At 38.0% G+C, this 6,920-nt stretch overlaps 1 long non-coding RNA gene across 1 annotated transcript in view; it reads right to left on the bottom strand.

Moving 5' to 3' along the window:
* Positions 1–5,307, bottom strand: part of LOC309870789 — a 283,974-nt gene extending 278,667 nt beyond the window's left edge. The window contains exon 1 of the long non-coding RNA XR_014314813.1: positions 5,226–5,307. This is a non-coding gene — a long non-coding RNA (uncharacterized lncRNA). The remainder of the gene's footprint in view (positions 1–5,225) is intronic.
* Between the last annotated feature and the right edge of the window lie 1,613 nt (positions 5,308–6,920).

Here is a 6,920-nt window from a genome sequence, read left to right as displayed (position 1 = left end):
AAAGTACTGGATTATCTTTGGCATAAGATGAGCTGTGAAACTTATTATTTTTAAGAACCTTTTCATTTTGAAAGAGCATAGCCTATATTTGTAGGATGCCAGGTATCATTTGCCTTGAATTCAAGAATGGATTACTTAATATTTCTCCCACTGTTCTATGATTCAAGAAATTCTTAATAAGAGAGAAAATAAACTATTGTATTTAATTATCCAAATAAAAGATTTTAAAAAAAGACAGCATTTCTTTTAATGGTATTTATCAGTCTATTGTTAAAAAAGAAAAACAAAACAAAACAAACAAACAAACAAACAAAAAAATGGGCCAAGATGGAGTCACTTAATGCTAGGGCAAGTCACCAAACCAGGATTTAGTACCTAACCTAACTGCAGTTTTGACCTCTTCCAGAAATGTAGTCTTAACTAGTCATTCAGGAATTTTCTGGTCAGCACCAATGAAGTAATCCATCAAGTGGCCAGCCTTCCTCCCCCAAAGGTTGATGAGGTAATCTACATGATAAAACCCGATGCCCTACCCCTAAGGGAAGGTGACATTGCTTGAAACAATCCATCTCTTTGCTAATAACTCTTGCCCCACCCTCCTTATAAAAACCTTCCATTTTGTAAATCTCTTCTTCTGTCTCTCTAAAGAAATTAAAAATAAATAAATAAACTCTTCTTCCAGTTACCCTCTACTTTATGGATGTGAACAGCCAGATTTATAAGAGGCTTAAAACAAGTTAGATTTACTCAGTTGAATTTTTGCTGTTTTAACACTACAAAACCAGGTTATTCAGCCATGGTCTTTATTAACAGATATACATCTGCCTTCTCTTACCCTTGATATCATTAGGGGTCTTTAAGTAGAATTCACAAGCAAGAACCGTCTTTAGCTTCAGGTTTATTCAAACACTCAAAGTATTACTATTACTGTCATTAATCTCTTCAGTGAAGCCTCCATAGCCTAAAGACTAACTGCACAATGTATTTATCCATATTTACTTATCCAAAGGCAAGGGAAATGTAAGTGGCTTTCCCGTGACAGTAAGCACCTCTTCTTTGTTTAGATTCAGTAAGAGCCCATTCTATGGACAGGTTGGCAGCTGCACACCATCTGGGAGCTTCGGGATCTCCTTGTATCAGTCAATGGTGTGAGCAGGCTATAGGCAAGGGACAACTTGGCTAAATCAAAACACAATGTGTTCATTTGTTGCTGGCTTTTAAATTTTACTAAGATATCCAGGCATTTTTTTTTTTTGGAAGATTCATGTATGTATTTATGTATTTATTTATTTGAGAGAGAGCATGAGAGAGTGGGATCAGGGGCTGACAGAGATAATATTTAAGCTGACTCCTCGCTGAGTGTGGAGTCCAATGGGTCTCAGTCCTAGGACCCTCAGATCGTGACCTGAGACCTGAGCCAAAACCAAGAGTCGGATGCTTAACTGAGCCACTAAGGTGCCCCAAGAAATCAGGCATTTGGGGTTCCACTGAGATAAATTCGCCAATGGATGGAGCAATTGTGGTAGTTTCCACTGACTTTATGTTAATATTTTTACCATCAAGTTACCATTTATAATGTGATGACTATATGTCAGGCAGTCTACTAGGTATCTTACATATATCATCTTATTTAATCCTCCCAAACACTAAGCCATTATGATCATTATCCCCATTTTACTGATAAGAACACTAAGACTTTCAGAGTTTACATTCCAGGGCACATCGCTAATAAATAGTAGCTCATGGTCTTAAATCCAGGTCTGTTGGAGTCTATAGTTTAAGTACTCCCCCCAGCACACACATACACAATTCTTTATTGGCAATCATATTTAGTATAAACAATTATTAACACAAATTGCATATTATATGTCTCTTTTTAATAATGTAGTTAAAATAGTCTTCCCTCTAACAGCAACCTTCCTCTTGAATTTATTAGAACTCCGAAGCATAAACACAAGGCCTTGCATCAGGAGAAGTAAGTTCTGGCCTTGAATTTACCACCAATTTGCTGTGTGATTTGGAAAATTCATTTCCCTCCTTGGGCTTTAGTGTTGAGATCTACAAAATAAAGGAGTTGAGTTATATTATCTCTAGAGTCACTCACCATTTTGAGATTCTGTGAACTGTCCATTGGTTGAGAAAGGCTTGTCTTCATGAAAGAGTATATTTTATCACAACTGCAATGATCATGATTTTTCAAATAAATGGAATTTTAAGAAATGAGCTTCATCTTTAATAATTAAGTTCTGTCTGAGAAAAGTAACCATCTGAACAGTCTAGCTATAAAGATGGGAAATGCCACACATTATGCTAGTGTTTTCGCTAATGCCCTGTCAATTCTGAGATAGGTCCCTTTACTCTAATTTTACAAGAAGATTAAAGTGCCAAGAAGTAAAGTTACTTGTCTAAGGTTATGTAGTTAGTAAGTAGTACAGTAGTACCTCAGACTCAGACCCCTTTCTGGAATCACAGGCTGTCAGGGATGGAAGAGGTTTTGATAGTCACGTAGCCTAATGTTTTTTCTAAAATTAGGTTAATACTGGGCTTCCCGATCCTTTAAATAACTTTGATCCTTTGTACTGGATATAGGTATAAAATATATACTACATCTTCTGTGGTTTAGAGGAAGAGAGAGGAGACGGGAATAAAACTCATTAAAACGGGGAAAAAAAAAAGTGGATCCAATGAAGTAAAGGAAAACCTAAGTTTAACACAGTGATTAGGAACTCAGGGCTTCAAACAGACTGATCTGGGTTCAATCTTGAGTCTGACACTGCATGGATATGTGAAAAGGCAAAGCATTTACTTTAAATTCAGTAACCCTCAGTGGTGTCCTCATCCGTGAAATAGAAGTACAGTATGTACTTCACAGGGTCACTATGGAGATTAAATGGGACACTCTATGTTAAACTGCTTAGCGGAGTACCAGGCACATAGAGAAAAGTGGCCTACTGTTCTTAATTCTTTCTCAGTGAGCTACATGAAACTACACCCCTTACTTAGCTCTGACCTCAAGGGCTCCAGCCTTTCTCCCTCATTCCCCACCACCATCATAAATAAATTGCATTTCACTAAAGACAAATTGTGTTCATGGTTCAATATCTGGCCTCAATGATTTAACCAGTCCTTCCAGGTAGCAGTTGCATTAACAACGATGAACAGATATACAAGTACCAACAACCCCATGGTAGAGCTTCAGTACTCAGTACAGATCTCTGCCTGCTTGACAACATCATCACAGACCAGGTAGAAACCTATGCTACCTTTCACCAAAAAATACTTGGCAAGAATTAGGAATGTCAAAAAATGAGGAGGGAAGGCAAAGCATGAGGTAAGCTCAGTACTTCAGACTCGGATATGAAAGAGATGGATGGTTAGTGATAGGGCTATGCCAGACACTGGTAGCTTGGATGATTTGTCTTGCATAAGCTTGTCTGAAACAATTAATTCTTATTTACATGCAATTTTTATAGTACTTTCCTTGGAAAACTTGAAGGTTCTCAGCCCAGTACCTCAAGTTCTTCCAAGGAACAATTGAAATAAATAGTTCTCAGCTACAACAAGGTGGGCAAGGATTGAAATAACCAGAGAACAATAAGGACAGTGGGCAGCAAATGGGAAAATGGCACAGAGACCATAATTTCTAATGAGTGGAAGCATAACAAGGGAAGGTAATCACACTAGTGGTGCTGACTTTGCCTCGTGTGACTTTGCCTCTCACTCTAGAAAGGGCCTGGTTATTTTCAGGATGTCTGCTCCAACTTTCTCTCTGCCACCCTTCCTTTTATGTCAAATTATGAGGGTCTGGAGGACGGGATCATATCTTTCCTCTTGTGTGTTTGACCATAAGAACTCAGTAAATGCTTTTTGAATGAATGGCTGAAATCAGAGTAAACTCTAAGGTGTACAAGCACCTAGACTTACAACACTACATTTTCTGTCTCCTCAAACTCCATAATTATGTTCTACAGTTTGGCATGGCTATGTCTCGCTTCCCCCCCCCCCCACTAGGAGTATAAACAAACAATGTGGTCATGAATCTTGTCTACTTGTGAAGGGTGGGAAGCTGTAGAAATAAGTTTTATGCTGCTAATGGTCTCTGTCCTCTGGCTCAATATTTAGTCCTTCTAAACATCACTACAAATTAATTCAGTTAAAGTTTGAGAGGAAAATCATGATCTTATGCCCGTTTCTATTGAAAGATTCTGCTAAGACTTTGGGAATATTTGGCGGACTATTTTTAAAGCATGAAATATACATAAAACTATATAGATGTTTGTTGGTTTTTTTTAAAGATTTTATTTACTCATTTTTTAGAGGGAGAAAGGGACATCAGGAGAGTAGGAGAGAGAGCCCTAATGTGGAGCTCAATCTCAGGACCCTGAGATCATGACCTGACCCAAAGGCAGACACCTAACTGACCAAGCCACCCAGGTGCCTCAGATATGTTTTTGAATATAGGAAAGCATTCTAGCCTAGAACTTAAGATGAAAACAAATGCTATGGGCAAGGTAGAATGGTATATCAAAAATTGTTGAATGGAAATTTAAGCACCAGAGTTCTGGTTATATCTCAGCTTTAACCTGTCATGTGATAATGGACACATTGTTCACCTTTTCTGGACACCATCTTCCCATTTTTTTCTTTTTAAGATTTTATTTATTTATTTGACAGACAGAGATCACAAGTAGGCAGAGAGGCAGGCTGAAAGAGAGAGAGGAAGAAGCAGGCTCCCTGCCAAGCAGAGAGCCCGATGTGGGACTCCATCCCAGGATCCTGGGATGATAACCTGAGCCGAAGGCAGAGGCTTAACCCACTGAGCCACCCAGGCACCCTCCATCTTCCCATTTTTAAGTTGAGACGGGTTAGTTATTCACAGCCATAAAACTGAAAGAGGCTGGTAATAAATTAATATGGAGCTGAATTTATACCACACATGAATACAGTGCTCATAAATACAAAAGCATACAATGTGTGCTATTTAAAAACTGCCACAACACTGGGCGCCTGGGTGGTTCACTTGGTTAAGCGTCTGACCGTTGGTTTTGGCTCAAATCATGATCTCACTGTGTGTGAGACTGAGCCCTGTATCAGGCTCCACACTCAGGTGAAATTTGCTTCAGATACTCTCCCTTCCTCTCCCTCTGCCCCTTTCCCTGCTCACTGGTGCTCTCTCTCTCTCTCTCTGTTAAGTAAATAAAATGTTAAACAATAAAGAGGGGTACCTGGGTGCCTCAGTGGGTTAAACTTCTGCCTTCAGCTCCCATCATGATCCCAGGGTTCTGTGATTTCCATGTGGGCTCCCTGATCAGTGGGGAGTGGAGTCTGCTTCTCCTTCTGCCCTTCCACCCACTCATGATCTTTCTCTCTCTCTCTCAAATAAATAAAACAGTTCTTTTTTTGAAAAAAGAAAGAAAATCTTAAAAGTAAATAATAAATAAATAAAATAAGCCACCATCACAAAAAGTAAAAGATTAAACTTATATAGCAGGCAAAGAAATGTCTAATGAAGTAACATTATCAAGGGTAAAAATGAAAATAAATTTGGATCCGAAGGAAATAAATGAGGAAAGAAAAGATTTTGATGACTTTCCAAAACTAACTTAAGTCAAATTGTTCAATAATATTTAGCAATATTTATTCAAGATAAAAACTGCAGGATTGCAACAACTTGTTCTAATTTTAATGTCAAATGAAGGATTAAAATGGAAATTAATGCACTTACTCCCATAAGAGGAAGAAATTTAAAAAATAATAATTTCAAGCAAAACAGTGGTAACTTACAGAAGTATTTTAGTTATTCCTAAGAAACTAGTAGCCATAATACATATATCAGAACTATTTCCTACAAAGTAATCTGAAAAGATAAAATATGCTTGGTTCCCAAAAACACATGCCATATAAACACTTAGTTCTATAACATTTTTATAAAATACACATTAAATAGTGCAATTGAATTGTCTTAAAATCTAATCAACTTTCACATAACATTGAATCCATGGGAAAATGTTATAGTTTCAAAATAAAGCAGAATTGAAAGTGAATTATCTGATTATGGCCCATTATCTGATTATCCATACTGGAAATATCAGAGGACAGTATCCTATAAATCCACTTAGGGCATACAAACCCCACTATCTTTATAATTCCTTAGGTCCCCAGTCCCACACTCTGCCTTTGCCTACAGGCACAACAGGTACAGTATAAAACAGGAAAGGCTGTACCTTCTTTTTGTTCACTGTTTTAATTAAAAAACCATTCCCTCAGATCCATTTCTTGCCGCTGACTCCACACTGCCTTCCAAGTTCTATTAGACTTGTTGCCCATTTTCATCCTCACGTTACATATAGAATTTGTCACTTATTGCCACTTTGCTAAGTTCAACTTTGGCTTCTCTCAACAACACTGCTCCTTTTATAATACAATTTCCTTTGACAACTTAAATAAGCATTCTTAGAGAGTCCACATGGCCTCAAGACCACCTGCTCTAGTGTATTGCAGAGACCGGGTCACCAATAATTCTGTCCAGCCCATCGGAGAAAACAAGACCAAAATTTTTACAATTCAATAGGCAAAGTTTATTAACTGGTTAAAATCACATAATATTGACAATGCCTCATCACTGTCTGATTATTTAAAATATTCAGTGGCATATAGAAATAAGAGTATGGGGGCGCCTGGGGGGGCTCAGTGAGTTAAAGCCTCTGCCTTCAGCTCCGGTCATGATCCCAGGGTCCTGGGATCAAGCCCCACATCGGGCTCTCTGCTCCGCCAGGAGCCTGCTTCCTCCTCTCTCTCTCTGCCTGCCTCTCTGCCTACTTGTGATCTCTGTCTGTCAAATAAATAAATAAAATCTTGAAAAAAAAAAAAAAGAAAAAAAAAGAAATAAGAGTATGCTCATTCAGTAGGATCATAGATGA

This window comes from Mustela nivalis, assembly GCF_964662115.1.
Source record: "Mustela nivalis genome assembly, chromosome: 8".
In the NCBI taxonomy this organism is placed as follows: domain Eukaryota; kingdom Metazoa; phylum Chordata; class Mammalia; order Carnivora; family Mustelidae; genus Mustela; species Mustela nivalis.
The sequence above is the reverse complement of the archived record's forward strand: the minus strand, read 5'-3'. Positions and strand labels throughout refer to the sequence as shown.